Here is a 20990-nt window from a genome sequence, read left to right as displayed (position 1 = left end):
TAAGAACAATTAAGTAGGGTTAGTTCGATGACTGTGAGGATGATGATCGCATGACTTGTTATTAATAACGAGTAGAAGTTGTATGATGATGATTAGTAGGACTTGTTATTATGATGATGCATGATGCAAGCATGAAGAGTTATTATATATCAGTGGGTGAAATGAACATGGATTGGATTGAAGTGAAGGCAACATGCATGTGGTGCATGTCGAAAGTAGTACAATCCAAACATGATCAAGTTAGGATTAGTATTACTTTCGACATGCACCACATGTTGCCTTCACTTCAATCTAAGTCATGTTTAAGCATAGCAGTCGCAGTAGCATGAAGATAAGAGAGGACACTTCTCTCTATTAGCTAGCTAACAACCTAAAATTAACCCCCAAAACCCCTAAACCACCCCCTTCCAAAAAAACCTCAGCTCCTGCCAGCTACTGACGCGTGGATGCCTTTTGGTCCCGGTTGGTGCCACCAACCGGGTACGAAGGCCCTCCTGTCTGGGCTCGCCGCAGCGGCCACGTGGAGGCCCATCTGTCCCGGTTCATGTAAGAACCGGGACTAAAGGCCTAGGGTATTAGTAACGACCCTTTAGTCCCGGTTCCCCAACCGGGACAGATGGGCCTTACGAACCGGGACAAATGGCCCTTTTTCTACTAGTGTTTGCTAAGCAGTTGCGTGCGCGACCACGACATTGGTCGTCGGCATCAAGCTGCCATGCAATTCCTCGTCTCCAGGCCACCGTTGCTCCGGACCAGTTCTGCTGCTCAAGTGCGAGACATTCCTCAGCGCCTCTCTGCTCTTATCGCTTATCAAATTTGAAAGTTGTCCCGAGACAAATTGGAACATGCAAGGAAGTTCTGTGCTCTCAGGCGTCCCTCAATTTAGCACAAACACAATTTTTATATGTTCATCATTCACACCATTGTATAATTAATTATTGTTATTGTCCATAGGGGGCAATAATATGGAGGACTAAAGATGAAGGAGGCATCCCTGGAGAGTGGAGATGCATGAGGAAGCATTGATGCAGTGAGAGATAAGACCTCAACTAGGAGTCTAGGATCATGTAAGGCAGCAGAGATTGACACCAAATCTGATAATAAAATAGCATATGTTTATTTCTAGTTAGGTTTTGGTTCTAAACTTCAGATTGGCTATGGAAAAGGGTACCTGTTGGTCCAAGATCAATGTTACGAAGTGGTACGAAATCAAATCAAAAGATCATTACTTCAATTAATAATAGGCAAGTTGAAGAACCGAGAAACTATTTACTTCAGATAATCCCCTTTTTAGCCTCCAAATCAATGAGTTTGTGTTCTTAGAATGATGTTTACTCCTTGCATACTAGGTTCCGTTACCCAATGCAGTGACAAAATTGTCCGTAGTGGAGTCGAAGAAGAGGCGGGAGGGGTGCAAGTACTGGTGGGTTAAAACAGTAGCGACTGATGTTTCGCCAGCTCAAGGCCATCTCCCAACGACGTCCTCCATAACTAGGATCCACTCATTGCCACCCACGTATCTACCTCTGCTGCGAACAATGATATACATAATCACGTTTTTGGGTCTGTTCAGTTTTCTGCATGGTAATATTACTAAAACATTGTATTTGGTTGCATTTTATGTATTTTTTTGGTACGAAAGCTCTGGTAGATGTGGTCCATTCCGTACTTAACATCATATAAATGATTCTATAATTTTATCCTAATGATTAACCAACTATTGAGGAGTTTAGCATGGTTTGTTAGATTTATGAACAACATGTCAGATGACTAGCTTTGAGAATATGAAACACATATAATTGGCACCTTTGTATCGTTAAGCTAGCTCACAATGTAGTGTTATGTCATCTCATGCCATGTCATCTGTTCTTTGTTAAGTTCAGTGAAGTTATTGTCTAGAATGGTGCGACTTGTATCATCGTTCAGTCTGTTATTTAGTTCGCCAAAGTGCAAGGAGTTCGCCCAACGACATCATATGGGATAGGTACAATACAATTGCAACTTGAAATCAGTAAGACTACCATTGTCTTCGGATGATGCATGACCATGATCATTTGTTCGCACTTCAAATTACTACTTTCATTCTCTTCTTATTATTTACTTTTTTATGTAATTAAATTGTTCTAGGTCTGGGTCAGATTAAATATCTTGGTGCTGATGAGGTCGTCGTAGAAAGAAGAATGTCAATAGGTTTGCTAACCTGCATTTCCCACGTTGTTGTCCTAAAGCACTTCTATATTTTTGGAGGGTCTTCAACACTTATGTTACTTGCCTAACCCATCCAAGTCCTATATATGTATTTGTATACTAAAACAATTTGTTGGAAACAAGTATTTTTCTCATTTGAGAATGTAAACATTTTTTTTGGAAATGGAGGTGTGCCCCCGGCCTCTGCATCATAATGATGCATGCGGCCATCTTATTAAAAAGTCTCGAAGTAGCACAAAGTCATAAAGGTATTACAGCTCGCAAGCGGAGCAGAACAAAGAAAACAAAAGTACATGCTCATAATCACAACCGTAAGGCAAAATAAAGGATAAGCTCCCTAGACTCCTATCCTGTTATGTGACCGCCATCCGAACCGGTTGAATATAACCCGTGCTACCATCTCCCATTGGTTGCACCCAATAACCAAAAGGCTCCTGGAGTCCATAGGAGTGAGTAAGCACCACGTACGGATCCATGCGGTAGATCTGAAAATAACCTACAAGAAAGTTAAAATGTGTTGTCTGTTAAAAATCAAATCATTCCTACAGTTTCATATAGCCCACAAAAGCGCACATATTCAAATCCGAATACGAGTAGCAGTATTATGTTCAACCCCAACTAACCACGTTCCAAACAAAGATTCGATATCAACTGGAGGATTAATGTTGAAGGCAATATGAATAGTTCTCCAAAGCAATTTAGCGAGAGGGCATTCAAGGAATAAGTGTTGTATTGTTTCATCATGATCACAAAAACAACAATGTGAATTACCTACCCATCGCCTCTTGATTAAGTTGTCCTTAGTGAGTATTACTTGCTTATGGACAAACCACATAAAAAAATTAATACGCAAGGGAACCTTAATCTTCCAAATATGCAACAATCTCGAGATTGGGCCAGAACTAATCAAATCCATATAAAAAGATTTCACCATGAAAACCCCATTTTTAGCTAGTGTCCATTGCATCGAATCCGACTGATCGGAAAGTTGAACATCTATCAATCTCCGAACCAAGTGCAACCAGGCAGTCCATCGTTCACCAACTAACGCACGCCTGAACTAGATATTCAAGGGGATCGTTTGGAACACGGTGCCTACTTAATCCTCCTTGCATTGTACAATATTATAAAGGGTGGGATATTGTATGGCCATGGGTGTCGCTCCTAACCACGTATCCTCCCAAAATCTTGTTGACATCCCATTGCCAACCAAGAATTTGACCCTATGAAAGAACAAATCCTTTGTTCTCATAAGCCCTTTCCAGAATGGTGAGTCAGTTGGTCTCATGGTAACCTGGGCAAGCGTTTTCGACTGCAGATATTTATTGCGCAAAAGTTGTGCCCATATGCCCTCCGGCTCTGTCTCCAACCTGTAGAGCCACTTGCTCATAAGGCATTTATTCTTGATTTCTAAGTTCTCAATACCAAGACCTCCCTGGTCTTTTGGCCGGCAAAGGATGTCCCATCGCGCCAGTCGGTATTTCCTTCCAGCCTCATCTGACTGCCAGAAGAAATGAGATCTGAAGAAATCAAGTCGCTTCCGTACCCCTTTCGGGATTTCGAAGAAAGAGAGTAGGAACATCGGCATACTGGTCAGTACCGAATTAATCAGCACTAGCCGACCTCCATAAGACATAAGCTTGCCCTTCCAGCAGCTCAGCTTTTTCTCAATTTGATCTTCGATACACTTCCATTCTTTATTACACATCTTACGGTGGTGAATTGGTATGCCCAGATAACTAAATGGTAACGACCCTAATTCACACCCGAATAGTTGTCTATATTTGTCTTGTTCGTCTTTGGCCTTCCCAAAGCAGAACAACTCACTCTTGTGAATCTTTATCTTTAATCCAGACAATTGTTCGAAGAGGCATAATATAAGTTTCATATTGCGCGCTTTAGTAATGTCATGTTCCATGAATAAGATAGTGTCGTCAGCGTACTGCAAGATGGAGACTCCTCCATCGACCAAATGAGGAACTAAACCCTCCACTTGACCATGCTGTTTGGCTCTGCCAATAAGAATGGCCAACATATCCGCCAGTATATTGACTAAGAGAGGAGACATGTAATCTCCTTGTCTCAAACCCTTATGTGTCTGAAAGTAATGACCGATATCATCATTAATCTTGATTCCGACACTACCATTCTGGACTTGAGAACCCACTTGGTTCCGCCAAGCCTCACTAAATCCTTTCATGCGCATTGCCTGCTGAAGGAAAGGCCATTTAACTTTATCATATGCCTTCTCAAAATCCACTTTGAAGATAACCCCATCTAGCTTCTTTGAATGGATTTCTTGAAGCGTTTCATGCAAAACGACCACCCCTTCAAGTATGTGTCGCCCTGGCATGAATGTTGTCTGACTCGGTTGTACCACTGAATGGGAAATTTGTGTCAACCTATTGGTACCAACCTTTGTGAAAATTTTGAAACTCACATTAAGAAGACATATTGGCCTAAATTGTTCAATCCGAACTGCTTCTTCCTTTTTGGGTAACAGCGTAATCAGGCCAAAGTTAAGATGAAACAGCTCGAGATGGCCGCTAAAAACTTCCTGAAACATAGGCATAAGATCATCCTTAATAATATGCCAACATTTCTTATAGAATTCAGCTAGAAACCCATCTGGTCCCGGTGCTTTATTCGGTTTCATTTGTGAGATGGCATTCAAAACCTCCTTCTCAGTAAATGGTGCGGATAGAATATCATTCTCCTCTACCTGTAGTTGAGGTATATCTCCAAAAACAGATTCATCTAGGGCCACCGTGCTTGCTTCGGATGCCCAAAAAGTTGTTTATAGTAATTAGAGATATACGCTTTCAAATTCTCATGCCCCAGAATTGTCCCATTGTCCTGTTCGAGCTGTATAATTTTCTTCTTCCTATGTTTACCATTCGCAACCATCTGGAAGAATTGTGTATTATCGTCCCCTTGGACAACCTTAAGCACTTTAGCACGCAGTGCCTGATAACCCACAAGTGTAGGGGATCACAATAGCTTTCGAGGGTAGAGTATTCAACCCAAATTTATTGATTCGACACAAGGGGAGCCAAAGAATATTCTTAAGTATTAGCAGTTGAGTTGTCAATTCAACCACACCTGGATAACTTAGTATCTGCAGCAAGGTATTTAGTAGCAAAGTAATATGATAGTAATGGTAACAATGGAAAAAGTAAAGATAGCCATTTTGTAATGATTGTAACAATAGCAACGGAAAAGTAAATAAGCGAAGCACAATATGTGAAAAGCTCGTAGGCATTGGATCAGTGATGGATAATTATGTCGGATGCGATTCCTCATGTAATAGTTATAACATAGGGTGACACAGAACTAGCTCCAGTTCATCAATGTAATGTAGGTATGTATTCCGAATATAGTCATACGTGCTTATGGAAAAGAACTTGCATGACATCTTTTGTCCTACCCTCCCGTGGCAGCGGGGTCCTAGTGGAAACTAAGGGATATTAAGGCCTCCTTTTAATAGAGTACCGGACCAAAGCATTAACACATAGTGAACACATGAAGTCCTCAAACTACGGTCATCACCGATAAGAATCCCGATTATTGTCACTTTGGGGTTGTCGGATCATAACGCATAATAGGTGACTATAGACTTGCAAGATAGGATCAAGAACTCACATATATTCATGAAAATATAATAGGTTCAGATCTGAAATCATGGCACTCGGGCCCTAGTGACAAGCATTAAGCATAGCAAAGTCATAGCAACATCAATCTCAGAACATAGTGGATACTAGGGATCAAACCCTAACAAAACTACCTTGATTACATGGTAAATCTCATCCAACCCATCACCGTCCAGCAAGCCTACGATGGAATTACTCATGCACGGCGGTGAGCATCATGAAATTGGTGATGGAGGATGGTTGATGATGATGACGGCGACAAATCCCCCTCTCTGGAGCCCCGAACGGACTCGAGATCAGCCCTCTCAAGAGAGATTAGGGCTTGGCGGCGGCTCCGTATCGTAAAACACGATGAAACTTCCTCTCTGATTTTTTTCTCCGTGAAACGAATATATGGAGTTGGAGTTGAGGTCGGTGGAGCATCAGGGGGGCCACGAGACAAGGGGGCGCGCCCAAGGGGAGGGGGTGTGCCCCCCACCCTCGTGGACAGGGTGTGGGCCCCCTGGCCTTCATCTTTTGCCAGTATTTTTTATATTTTCCAAAAGTTATCTCCGTGGATGTTCAGGTCATTCCGAGAACTTTTGTTTTCTGCACAATAAACAACATCATGGCAGTTCAGCTGAAAACAGCGTCAGTCCGGATTAGTTTCATTCAAATCATGCAAGTTAGAGTCCAAAACAAGGGCAAAAGTATTTGGAAAAGTAGATACGTTGGAGACGTATCAACTCCCCCGAGCTTAAACCTTTGCTTGTCCTCAAGCAATTCAGTTGATAAACTGAAAGTGATAAAGAAAAACTTTTACAAACTCTGTTTGCTCTTGTTGTTGTAAATATGTAAAGCCAACATTCAAGGTTTCAGCAAAGATTATGAACTAACCATATTCACAATAACACTCAGGTCTCATGTTTACTCATATCAATGGCATAATCAACTAGCGAGCAACAATAATAAAACTCGGATGACAACACTTTCTCAAAACAATCATAATATAATATAACAAGATGGTATCTCGCTAGCCCTTTCTGAGACCACAAAACATAAATGTAGAGCACCTTTAAAGATCAAGGACTGACTAAACATTGTAATTCATGGTAGAAGAGATCCAGTCAAGTCATACCCAATATAAACTAACAGTAATGCATGCAAATGACAGTGTGCTCTCCAGCGGGTGCTTTTTAATAAGAAGATGATGACTCAACATAAAAGTAAATAGATAGGCCCTTCGCAGAGGGAAGCAGGGATTTGTAGAGGTGCCATAGCTTGATTTTAAAATAGAGATGAATAACATTTTGAGCGGCATACTTTCACTGTCAATGCAACAACTATGAGATGGCGATATCTTCCATACTACATGCATTATAGGCGGTTCCCAAACAGAATGGTAAAAGTTTATACTCCCCCACCACCAACAAGCATCAATCCATGCCTTGCTCGAAACAACGAGTGCCTCCAACTAACAACAGCCCTGGGGGAGTTTTGTTTTAATTATTTTTATTTGCTTTGATCTTTTTGATCATGGGACTGGGCAGGTTACTAGCCATTTTCTTGTGAATGAGGAGCGGAGTCCACTCCTCTTGAGAATAACCCACCTAGCATGGAAGATACAGACAACCCTAGTTGAAACATGAGCTGCTCGAGCATACAAAACATCATTTTAATTTGAAGGTTTGGAGTTTGGCACATACAATTTACTTGGAACGGCAGGTAGATACCGTGTATAGGAAGGTATGGTGGACTCATATGACATAACTTTGGGGTTTAAGGAATTTGGATGCACAAGTAGTATTCCCGCTTAGTACAGGTGAAGGCTAGCAAAAGACTAAGAAGTGACCAACTGAGAGAGCGACAACAGTCATGAACACGCATTAAAATTAATTTACACCAGGTGCAAGCATGAGTAGGATAGAATCCACCATGAACATAAATATCGTGAAGGCTATGTTGATTCTGTTTCAACTACATGCGTGAACATGTGCCAAGTCGAGTCACTTAATTTATTCAAAGGAGGATATCATCCCATCATACCACATCACAATCATTTTAATAGCATGTTGGCACGCAAGGTAAACCATTATAACTCATAGCTAATTAAGCATGGCATAAGCAACTATAATCTCTAAATGTCATTGCAAATATGTCTACTTCATAATAGGCTGAATCGGGAATGATGAACTCATCATATTTACAAAAACAAGAGAGGTCGAGTTCATACCAGCTTTTCTCATCTCAATCAGTCCACCATACATCGTCATCATTGCCTTTCACTTGCACGACGAACGGTGTGTATAATAATAATAGTGCACGTGCACTGGACTAAGCTGGAATCTGCAAGCATTCAATTCAAGAGAGAAGACATGGTAATATGGGCTCTAAATGAAATCAACAATCATGCATATTAAAGCCACTAAACATTTTCAATATGGTCTTCTACTCTTGACCCCCAAAGGAAAGAAAAGAAATAAAACTATTTACACGGGAAATCTCCCAACAAGCAAAAGAAGAACAAGAAATATTTTTGGGTTTTCTTTTTAATTACTACTACAAGCATGGAAATTAAACTAACTAATTTTTTGGTTTTTTCGTAAGGTTTATCAAACACACAAGAAGAAAGCTAGAAAAAGGAAATTAAACTAGCATGGATAATACAATGAAAGAGTATGAGCACCTACAACCAGAATAGTGTGTGAACATGAATGTAAAGTCGGTGAGAAATACATACTCCCCCAAGCTTAGGCTTTTGGCCTAAGTTGGTCTAATGCCATGGATCGCGTGGCTGGTATCCGTAGTTGTAACTGGGGTCGTAATAAGATGCAACAGCCATTGCCTCCTGAGCTGCAGCCTGGCAGCTGGCTGCCTCCGCTCTTCTCTCGTACTCGTTTGCCTCCTCCCTGGTAACAACATATCTTTGATTCACCTGATAATCAAAAAGGGTAGGAGCAGGGAGAGTAATATGGACAGCACGACGTCTGCCAAAGATTAGTCGATACTGAAGGAATTATTCATCCTATCAAGAAAATGATGACTAACCATAGCATTATGATCTAAATAAGCAGGAAGCAACTCCGTATCATTTTCATGTATAGGTATCTCAAGATAATTAGCCACACGGGTTGCATAAGTTCCTCCAAAAAAGTCTCTAGCTAAACCATTATGATGCAACCTACGTGCAACAATTGCCACCAAGTTGTATTGTTTATCACCTAATAAAGCACTCTTGAGAAGACAAAGATTAGGAACACACATGTGACATGCTTCATCTTTACCATTAATGCTTCTACCAATGAAGAGATCAAAATAATGTATAGAAAGAAAATGAATGCTCCCTATGGTAGCTTGTGCTAGTTCCCTAGATTCTCCCATAGTGATACTAGCAAGAAAGTCTTTATATTCAGATTTACTAGGTTCATTTACGCTTACCCATTGCGGGAGTTTGCAAGCAGTAGTAAAATCTTCTAGGTCCATGGTATATGATTTATCATAAATATCAAACAGGACACTTTGAGAATTGCGCGAGGAAGTAAATTTAAACCTTCTCACAAATGAATCAGTTAAGTACTGGTATTGCGGACACTTATCTTGCATGAATTCCTCAAGGTCAGTATTACGCACATATGCATCGAATTCATCCTTGATACCCGCTACGACCATAAACGGCTCTGACGGCCATTCACAAGGCCGCACATCAGCTTCCCTTGGTGGTTTGTCGTCCAGCTCACGTATCGCGAGACAGGGTCCTTTCTTCCTTGAAGAACCACCTTGGTACATTTCCCTGAACATATTTCTTATTCTGTAATATTTCTGAATTTTTTTAGTAACTTCAAAATAAAAGTGAATAAAACTGAACAAGATTGATAGCAACTACTCCCACAAGTGCCTAGAGCCTATATCATGCATTAAAATTACTTGGGACCTCATAAATTTGACATGCAAGCTCAAGAGAAGGGTCACCTATGCAGCAAAAATTTGCAATGGATAAAGCATTAGAACAAAAACTAATTGGACCAATGGAGGAGTCACATACCAAGCAACAATCTCCGAAAGCAGTTTTGTGAATGGAGCTTTGAGCAAGGAGATCGAAAATCACAACAAAACAAGCTAGAACTCGTGCTTGAGATGGATGGAGATTTTTTTGGATGAAGATCGAGTGTGTGGGTGCAGGAATAAGTGGAGGGGGTCCATCGTGGGCCCACAAGATAGGGGGCGTGCCCAGGGGGTGTCGGCGCGCCCTCCACCCTCGTGGCCAGGTGCTTGCCCCCCTGCAATGTTCTCAGTGCCAAAAATCCTCAAATAATCCATAAAAATCATAATAAATTTGCAGGGCATTTCGAGCACTTTTATTTTCGGGATATTTTTTATTGCATGGATAATTCAGAAAACAGACAGATAAAACTATTTTTGCTTTATTTATTCTAAATAACAGAAAGTAAAAAGAGGATACAGAAGGTTGTGCCTTCTAGTTTCATCCATCTCATGATCATCAAAATGAATCCACTAACAAGATTGATCAAGTCTTGTTAACAAACTCATTCCGAATAACACGGAACTGGAGAAATTTCGAATAGCACTAAGTTACCTCAACGGGGATATGAACATCCCCAACAATAAGAATATCATACTTTTTCTTGACAGTAGGAAGAGGAAATTCAAAACATCCAATAATGATAGTTGGACTTTTTCCAATATAAATGATGCTATGAACTTGAGGTTGTTTCCTCGGAAAGTGTACTATATGCTCATTACCATTAACATGAAAAGTGACATTGCCTTTGTTGCAATCAATTCCAGCCCCTGCAATATTCAAAAAGGGTCTACCAAGGATAATTGACATACTATCATACTAGGGAATATCAAGAATAACAAAGTCCGTTAAGATAGTGACATTTGCAACCACAACAGGCGCATCCTCACAAATACCGACATGTATAGCAGTTGATTTAACAGCCATTTGCAAAGATATTTAGTAGGTGTCAACTTATTCAATTCAAGTCAATGATATAAAGAGAGAGGCATAACACTAACACCGACTCCAAGATCACATAAAGCAGTTTTAACATAATTTCTTTTAATGGAGCATGGTATAGTTGGTACTCATGGATCTCTGAGTTTCTTTGGTATTCCAACCTTAAAATTATAATTAGCAAGCATGGTGGAAATTTCAGCTTCTGATATCTTTCTTTTATTTGTAATGATATCCTTCATATATTTAGCATAAGGGTTTGATTTAAGCATATCAGTTAAGCGCATACGTAAGAAGATAGGTCTAATCATTTCAGCAAAGCGCTCAAAATCCTCCTCATCCTTTGTCTTGGATGGTTTAGGAGGAAAAGGCATGGCTTTCTGAACCCATGGTTCTCTTTCTCTACCGTGTTTCCTAGCAACAAAATCTCTTTTATCATAACATTGATTCTTTGATTGTGGGTTATCAAGATCAACTGCAGGTTCAATCTCTACATCATTATTATTGCTAGGTTGAGCATCAACATGAACATCATTATTAACATTATCATTAGGTTCATGTTCATCACCTGATTGTGTTTCAGCATCGAAAATAGAAATATCATTGGGATTCTCAGGTGTGTCTGCAACAGGTTCACTAGAAGCATGCAAAGTCCTATCATTTTTATTTTTCTTCTTTTTAGAAGGACTAGGTGCATCTACATTATTTCTCTGAGAATCCTGCTCGATTCTCTTAGGGTGGCCTTCAGGATACAAAGGTTCTCGAGTCATTTTACCAGTTCTAGTAGCCACTCTAACAGCAAAATCATGTTTATTATTTAATTCATCGAGCAAATCACTTTGGGCTTTAAGTACTTGCTCGGCTTGAGTGGTAACCATAGAAGCATATTTGCTAATGAGTTTAAGTTCACCTTTAACTCTAGCCATATAATCACTCAAGCGTCCTATCTTGAAAGCATTATTCTTTAATTCCCTACAAATATAAGCATTAAAACTTTCTTGTCTAGCCATAAAGTCATCGAATTCATCTAAGCACTAGCTATGGAATTTAGCAGAGGGAATTTCAACCTTATCATATCTATAGAGAGAGTTTACCTTTACTACCTGTGTCGGGTTATCAAGGCAATGTGTTTCTTCAATAGGCGGTATATTAAGACCATGTATTTCCTCAGTAGGAGGTAAATTCTTAACATCTTCAGCTTTAATACCTTTTTCTTTTGTTGATTTCTTTGCCTCTTGCATATCTTCAGGACTGAGAAATTGAACACCTCTCTTCTTCGGAGTAGGTTTAGGAATAGGCTCAGGAGTTGGCTCAATTGGTTCAGGAATTGCCTCAGGCATTGGCTCAGGAAGAGTCCAATTATTTTCATTTGTCAACATATTATTCAATAACAATTCAGCTTGGTCGACTGTTCTTTCCCTGAAAACACAACCAGCACAACTATCCAAGTAGTCCTTGGAAGCATCGGTTAGTCCATTATAAAAGATATCAAGTATTTCATTTTCTTAAGACACTAGTAGAAAAACACCTAATAGTCCCGGTTCGTAAGGGCCTTTAGTCCCGGTTCATGAACCGGGACTAATGGGTCGCTACTAATACCTCCACCCATTAGTCCCGGTTCAAACACGAGCCGGGACCAATGTGCCTCCATGTGGCCCTGTGCGCCGAGCCCAGTCAGGGGGCCTTTGATCCCGGTTGGTGGCTCCAACCAGGACCAAAAGGCATCCACGCGTCAGCATTCCAGTGGCTGGGGTTTTTGTTTTTTTTTGAAAGAAGGGGGGGGGGTTTGGGGGTTTTGGGGGGTTAATTTAGGTGTTTCATATATTGAGTTAGCTAGCTAATTAATAGAGAGAAGTGTCCTCTCTTATGTCCGTGCTTGGTCGACACTACGTACTATATATACATAAGTGATCGAGAGAACCATTGAGTACAGAAGTTCGTCATGCATACCGAGAGAAGTGATCGATCGACCTCTCCTTCTCCGAGAGATTGGCCGAACAACAAGTTTTCGTATATCATGTATCCGACGCTACTGGCTACGTACATGTACAATATGTATAAGATCTCTTAATTACAAACCCCTAGCAATTGAAATCAATTTGCACATGGTATTCTCCGGCTTTATTGATGACGTGGTTAAGAAAGAATCCCGCCAATTCCTCTTGAATTGCTTTCATGCGATCTAGTTCTAGGAGTTCATTCCGCATCTGCCACGTCTAATTTGAAGAAGGGGGTTAATTAATACATATATATATGAATGAAACTCAACAGAAATGATGGTGTATAAAATGAAATTGTGAATATTATTGCTTACGCACTTCATATTGTCTTTGAGAGTAGCCCCGCTTGTTTTTCAAAGTCGCGGTGTGGATGAACTCGCACACGTAGTATCCACAGAAATCATTCCCTTCTTCCTGCCACAAGCACTTTACGAGAAATAGAGGTCAATCAAACTGATAGTGAAGCATTATAAATGGTATTGATGAAAGTATAGCTATAGAATCAACGGGAGATGCGCGCAACTAGCTAGCCAGTAGTACTTACTTTCGGGTATGTATATCGCAGCTCCTTCGTCAGTCCCGGAGCTTCTGCGGTGAACTGTTTCCAAACCCTGCAAGACAAAGAAAATAATTTTATTACTTGAGATATCAGGAAATGAACAAAAAGTTGCCGATATGGTGCGATAATGATCGATTGAACTTACTTGCTGAGCATTTTAGTCATGTCTGCATAGGTTTTGGGATCTTTCCGTCTCGAGTCTAAGACGGTTACTAGTCCACGCTCAAGCTTAATCTCCAGAAGAATATAGTGGTACCTACGCACGCATGCATAACTCATCAATTACATTACTATAACCTCGCTCGAGTAATAAGGGAAACCGAATATGCACACGACAGTAACACTCACTTGCCATGTAAGGAAAGAGTATGGTATCTTTGTTTTGATTTTTGATCAACGGTCGTAGCAAGTTGTCATCGGCCTCTTTGACGTCCTTTTTAACCAGAAATTCATCTATGATATTTGTGTTAATGAACCCAATATCATAAATTTCTTGTTTTTTGCACTCGACGATCTTCAATCTGCATAATATATTGAGGATAATTAATTATAAATACATGAAATGAAAGAGCCGAGCTATATATAGAGACTTAATGACAGAAATAGTACTTACAGACAGTAGCAAAAGACCATTAGTTTATCGAGGGCCTTTTGATTGAAGAACGCGAAGAACTCATCAAATGGAACAGTCAATAGATCATTTGCAACGAGGTCGTGCTCCTCTTTGATATTCAAATACAAAGCATTCGTACCCCCAGACTCTCTGCAGGTTTCCATGTACCAATTATGGAATCTTTGCATCATTGTTGTCAGAGATTTTTCATCTTTGATGAGAGGCTTCCCGTACTCGTATCTGTGTTCGTCCACCTCCAAGAAATCAGGAAGTTGATCGTCAGGCAGGTAATCTGCAAGATTGCCATAACCGGCCACCGTCCCCGGAGCATTAGACACATTGAGCGGGGGGCACGATTGCTATGCTTGTTCGCCGAGATGAGCAATTTTTTCCCCTTTGCTCGTTCTTTTAACCTTTTAGCACTAACAGTAGTTCCCGACCGCTGGGCTTGGAGATATGTCTGTTCAGTAATGCGCTCATAGTTGGTTCTCGGCGGAGACTTTGGTGGTTTCCTCAGGGCATCGATAGTGCGCTTTGCTTTCACTGGATCTACCTTCTCCTCCGGAGGTGGATGTCTCTTTGCTTTCACCCCTTCAAAGAACTCCTTCACGTGGGTCCGCACAATCCTATCGTTTTCCTCCTCGGTCCTCTCGTACGGTAACTTCTCTAGAGGCTTGAGAGATGGACCGTATCTGTATTGCCTCCCGCCTCTGGTTGTGCTGCTAGACGCCGGAGCAGACGAAGCGGCTGTGGCGTCTGTCTTCTTTTGTGCTTGCTTACGAGGCAGAGGAGAAGGAGTACGACGCGCCGGAGCAGCCGGGGCGGCGGCGGGTCTCTTCCGCCCTTGCTGGCGAGGCGGAGAAGGAGGAGGCTGCTGGCTGCTCGGGAGCGCCGGCGCAGGCGGAGACGGAGGCGGAGTGCCGCCACGCGCCGGAGAAGGAGGCGGAGTGCCGCCACGCGTGCCTTGATCGTCACTCGCCGGAGAAGGAGGCGGTGGAGGAGGCGGAGTGCCCTGACTCACCGGAGGAGGAGGAGGAGGCGGAGGCGTCCAGTTCGGAAGGTTGATGAGCTCCTTCCGCCATAGGCATGGAGTCTTCAGAGGAGAACCCAGCCTAGTCTCCCCTTCACCAGTAGGGTGGTCAAGCACGAGGTCCTCAAATCCCTCCGTTATTTCATCCACCATCACCTTAGCATATCCTTCTGGAATCGGCCGACAGTGATAAGTTGCTCTGGATCCAGTAGGATAAACAGAGCCAACAGCCGCCTTGACCTTCAAATTCATCCATCGCGCCATAATGTGGCAATGTTGAGACTCCGTGATAGCATCCACGGGATAGCTGGCAGGAGCCGTCAAGACATGCTCCGGCTGAAGCAGCTCGGTGGAAGCCACGCTGCTTCTCCGCTGAGATGGCGGGGTAGCTTCGGGGGAAGCTTCGGCAGGTCGTTCGCTATGATCTGCTGCTTCTCGTTCCTCTTCTCATTCCTCTAGCCCCATTACCCTTTCGTGCAGCGCCTGCAGTTGGCCCTGCTCCAGTTTCTTCCTCCTCTCGTGGGTTTTGTAACCCCCTGCGTCCGGAAAACCAACCTTCCACGGAATGGAGCCTAGCGTGCCTCGTGTCCGTCCAGGGTGCTCAGGATTCCCGAGGGCCATTGTGAGCTCGTCCTTCTCCCTGTCTGGTACGAACGTCCCTTTCTGCGCTTCATTGATATACTTCCGAAGGTTCTTGACTGGTATTTCCAGTTGCTCGTCCGTCCAATGGCACATCCCTGATACAGGGTCCAAGGTTCCGCCAGCCCCGAAGAACCAAGTCCGGCAACAGTCTGGCCATCTCATTCTCTTTGGTTCGATCCCTTTTTCAAGCAGATCATTCTCAGCCTTGGACCACTTAGGCCGGGCTTTGAGGTAGCCACCTGACCCCATGCGATGGTGAAGCTTCTTCTTCGCAGCATTTTGCTTGCTCGTCGCCGACATCTTCTTACTCTTTTCCGATGTCTTGTGGGCCACAAATGCGGGCCAGTGATCTTTGATCTTCTCATATTTGCCGATGAATTCTGGTGTCTTTTTTTTCGACAAAATGGTTCAACTCTTTCCTCCACCTCCTGAATAGGGTTGCCATCTTCTTAAGAGCACAGGACTTGATTAATTGCTCTTTAACTGGCTTCTCTGGATCCTCCTCTGGCGGTAGGGTGAAATTTGCCTTCAGCTGAGTCCAAAGATATTCTTTCTGCATATCATTGACATAAGACACCTCAGGGTCGTCCTTAGGCTTATACCATTGCTGGATGCTGATTGGGATCTTGTCCCTAACAAGAACCCCTCACTGAGCAGAAAATGCGTTCTTTGTCCGGATGGGTTCAATCGGTTCGCCGTCGGGCGTGATTTCTATGATCTCAAACCTTTCATCCGAGCTCAACTTTTTCTTCGGGCCTCGTCTCCTTACCGAAGTTGTGCTCGATCCGGAGGTCTAGAAATTAAAAGGAAGAAAGACGAGAGTAATTAATATGTGTACATATACCAAAACAATGAATGCATCAATTAACTAGTCAGCACAGGCTTAACTAATATATATATACCTGGCCGGACTCGGTTTTGTCACCGGAGCAGTCAGCACGGTCTCCTTCTTGTACCTCCATTGGGTCATCACCGGAGCCATCATGAACATAGCCCTCTTCTTGTACCGGCATTAATGGGCTGGAGCCATCATGAACATAGCCCTCTTCTTCACCCAGTCCTTCCTCACCAACGGCGTCGATGAAAAATGACGCAACAACATCAGTTCCTTCTGCGATCATCTCCCCCAACATCGCTTATGTTGCTTCGTCTCGGTAGTGCTCCATAGTTTTTCCAAATATTTACAACATGTCAATTACTATTCAAACATGGTACAGATGGATATATATTAGTGGCAAACGTAGAACTAGCTAGCTAATCACAATAAGGAATCATGTTAGTGGCCTCGACGCTGCTTCTCTAGGGTTTGGGATCGCCTCGACACAACGCTTCAAGGGTTTGGGGTGGCCTCGACGACAACGCTCTTTTAACTTGGTAAATTTGGGTGGCCTCGAGAGTTTTGGTCGAGCGAGAGGGGGTATATATATCGGCCGCCCCTCATGCCGAAGTTATCTCAAGGGGGCGGCAAGGGCGAAGGCGAGTAGCCTGACGGCCACAGACCCGATAAAACATAAGAAAACGAAGAAGAGATAAAAAGAGGAGAAGAAGAAAGGAATAGAGGAGAAGATCGAAGAAAAAAAAGAAAAAAAAGAGGAGAAGAAGAAAGGAATAGAGGAGAAGAAGAAAAAATAGAATTTTTCTATTTTTTCTTCTTCTCCTCTATTCCTTTCTTCTTCTCCTCTTCCTTTTCTTCTTTTTTTGTTCTTCTTATTTATTTATCCTCTATTCCTTTCTTTCTTCTTCTCCCTCGAGAAAGGAAAATAATTAAGGAAAAGGAAGAAAAGAGGAAGAAGGAAGAGAAGGAAGAAGAAGAAGAAAGGAATAAAGGACAAGAAGAAAAAATAGAATTTTTTTTCTATTTTTTCTTCTTCTCCTCTTCTTTTTCTTCTTTTTTCTTCTTCTTATTTATTTCTCCTCTTCTTCTCCTCTTCTTCCTCTTCTTATTTTCCTTTTTCCTCTCATTCTTTTTCTTCTTCTTCTTCCTTCTTCCTTCTTCCTCTTTTCTTCCTTTTCCTTATTTTACTTTTTCCTCTACACTAACCTAAAATCAATATCTACTAACAACCTAAATAAAAAATTAATACATATAGGAAAAAACATATATAAACAAAAAAATGCTATGGACATTATATTCATACATACATATAGCCACATCCATTCATCATATAGCTACCACATACATATATACATTAATTATATATATGAAAAAATGCAATGAACAAAAAATACACATGTATGTATGAAAAAAAGCACTGAACACAGAGCCTCGACGGCAGCGGCTCACAACGGGGGCGACCGGCGAGGGCGACGGCGGCGGTGGCGAGGGCGTCGGCGACGACCACGGCGGGCAAGGGCAGGGGCGTGGCCGGCGACGACGGCGACGGTGATGGCGACGACGGGCGCGGGCGGCCGGCGGGCGGCGTCGGGGCAACGACTGGCGGCTACGGGGCAGGGGCGACGACGGGGGCGCGCGGACGGCGTCGATCTGGGCAGCCTGGCAGCGTCGATGAGCTCGCGTCGTTGGGCGGGCCGGGGGCAACTGGCGATGTGTTCGTCAAATTTTCCTAAGTGTTGTATATATAGCAAGGGCATTAGTCCCGGTTCGTGACTCCAACCGGGACTAATGCCCCCTTTAGTCCCGGTTGGTGGTCCCGGTTGGTACCACCAACCGGGACCAAAGGCCTCTTTTCAGCAGCCCAACGGGCGGGAAGCGGCGACCTTTGGTCCCGGTTGGAGGCACCAACCGGGACTAAAGGGTGGGCATTGGTACCGGTTGGTGCCACGAACCGGTACCAAAGGACCCTGTGCTGCCAGCGTCGGGGCCAAAGTTTAGTCCCACCTCGCTAGTTGAGAGGGGTGCGCAGTGGTTTATAAGCCCCACTGCCGCACCCCTCTCGAGCTCCTCTCCACCGTAGGCTTGCGGGCGTATTTGCTACTGCTTGGCCTGATGGGCCTGCTGGGCCTACTGCGGGCCTGAATCCTGGCCCATGGTAGGGTTTCTAGTCGTATTCAGGCCGTGGGGGCCCAGTACGAGGCATTTTTTTGTTTTCTTTCTTGCTTTATTTGTTTTATTTTGTTTCTACTTACAACAAAATACTTATTGTTGCTATTTTTAATTATTTTCTAGTTTTTTTGTTTTGTTTTCTGCATTACTTATTTTCTTTTGTTTTTTGCTGTATTTTTTAATTCTTTTTGCTTTTAGTTTTAGAAAAATTATAAACTTTCTGTTAGTGCCATTAGTTTTCAAATTCGAAAACACTTTTTTTGTTTTTTTGTTTTCTTTCTTGCTTTATTTATTTTATTTTGTTTCTACTTACAACAAAATACTTATTGTTGCTATTTTCAATTATTACGAGGGCCGAACCATAAGACATTAAAACATTTCAAATGAACTATGAAAAAGTTGAAAGTTGGAATGATATCATAAATTCACCCACATAGCATGTGCATGTACAAAACGGACAATGGTATCATACTCGTGTGTTACAAAGTTGGCATGGTATCATCATAATAGTTGTGGGAGAAAGTCTTCACTTTTTCTTCGCTTGTGTCATTTGCTTATTGCGTCGTAACCATGGATAATCTTCGTCGCTTATCAGGATGCTGGGGTCAGCCTTGACTTTGAAGGGAGGAATTTCATGAAACTTTTCATAATCTTCATATATGTCTGTTTTGCCCTCCACTCCCACGATGTCCCTTTTTCCTGAAAGAACTATGTGGCGCTTTGGCTCATCGTATGATGTATTCGCTTACTTATCTTTTCTTTTTCTCGGTCTGGTAGACATGTCCTTCACATAGATAACCTGTGCCACATCATTGGCTAGGACGAACGGTTCGTCAGTGTACCCAAGATTTTTCAGATCCACTGTTGTCATTCCGTACTGTCGGTCTACCTGTACCCCGCCTCCTGACAGATTGACCCATTTGCACTTAAACAAAGGGACCTTAAAATCATGTCCGTAGTCAAGTTCCCATATGTCCACTATGTAACCATAATATGTGTCATTTCCCCTCTCGGTTGTTGCATCAAAGCGGACACCGCTGTTTTGGTTGGTGCTCTTTTGATCTTGGTCAATCGTGTAAAATGTATTCCCATTTATCTCGTATCCTTTGCAAATCGTAACAGTCGAAGATGGTCCCCTGGACAACAAGTACATGTCATCACAAACAGTGTTGTCACCTCTGAGACGTGCTTCCAATCAACTGCTAAAAGTCCTGATGTGTTCACATGTAATCCAGTCGTCGCACTGCTCCGGGTGTTTGGAGCGCAGACTGTTCTTGTGTTCATTGACATCCGGGGTCACCAAGGTAGAGTTCTGTAGAACTGTGTAGCGTGCTTGAGACCAAGAATATCCGTCCCTGCATATTATTGAGTCCCTTCCAAGCGTGCCTTTTCCAGTCAGTCTCCCCTCATACCGCGATTGAGGGAGACCTATCTTCTTAAGGCCAGGAATGAAGTCAACACAAAACCCGATGACATCCTCTGTTTGATGGCCCATGGAGATGCTTCCTTCTGGCCTAGCGCGGTTACAGACATATTTTTTAGGACTCCCATGAACCTCTCAAAGGGGTACATATTGTGTAGAAATATGGGGCCCAACATGAAAATCTCGTCAACTAGATGAACTAGGATGCGCGTCATGATATTGAAGAAGGATGGTGGGAACACCAGCTCGAAACTGACAAGACATTGCACCACATCACTGCCTAGCCTTGGTATGATTTCTGGATCGATCACCTTTTGAGAGATTGCATTGAGGAAGGGAGATAGCTTCACAATGGCTAATCGGACGTTTTCCGGTAGAAGCCCCCTCAATGCAACCGGAAGCAGTTGCGTCATAATCACGTGGAAGTCATGAGACTTTAGAATCTGAAACTTTTTCTCTGACATATTTATTATTCCTTTTATATTCGACGAGAAGCCAGTCGGGACCTTCATACTAAGCAGGCATTCAAAGAAGATCTCTTTCTCTTCTTTGGTAAGAGCATAGCTGGCAGGACCTTCATACTGCTTTGGAGGCATGCCGTCTTTTTCGTGCGAACGTTGCAGGTCCTCCCGTGCCTCAGCTGTATCTTTTGTCTTCCCATACACGCCCAAGAAGCCTAGCAGGTTCACGCAAAGGTTCTTCGTCACGTGCATCATGTCGATCGAAGAGCGGACCTCTAGGTCTTTCCAGTAGGGTTGGTCCCAAAATATAGATTTCTTCTTCCACATGGGTGCGTGTCCCCCAGCGTCACTCGGAACAGCTAGTCCACCGGGACCCTTTCCAAAGATTATGTGTAAATCATTGACCATAGCAAGTACGTGATCACTGGTACGCATGGCGGGCT

Source organism: Triticum aestivum, chromosome 6B (genome assembly GCF_018294505.1).
Source record: "Triticum aestivum cultivar Chinese Spring chromosome 6B, IWGSC CS RefSeq v2.1, whole genome shotgun sequence".
In the NCBI taxonomy this organism is placed as follows: domain Eukaryota; kingdom Viridiplantae; phylum Streptophyta; class Magnoliopsida; order Poales; family Poaceae; genus Triticum; species Triticum aestivum.
The sequence above is the reverse complement of the archived record's forward strand: the minus strand, read 5'-3'. Positions refer to the sequence as shown.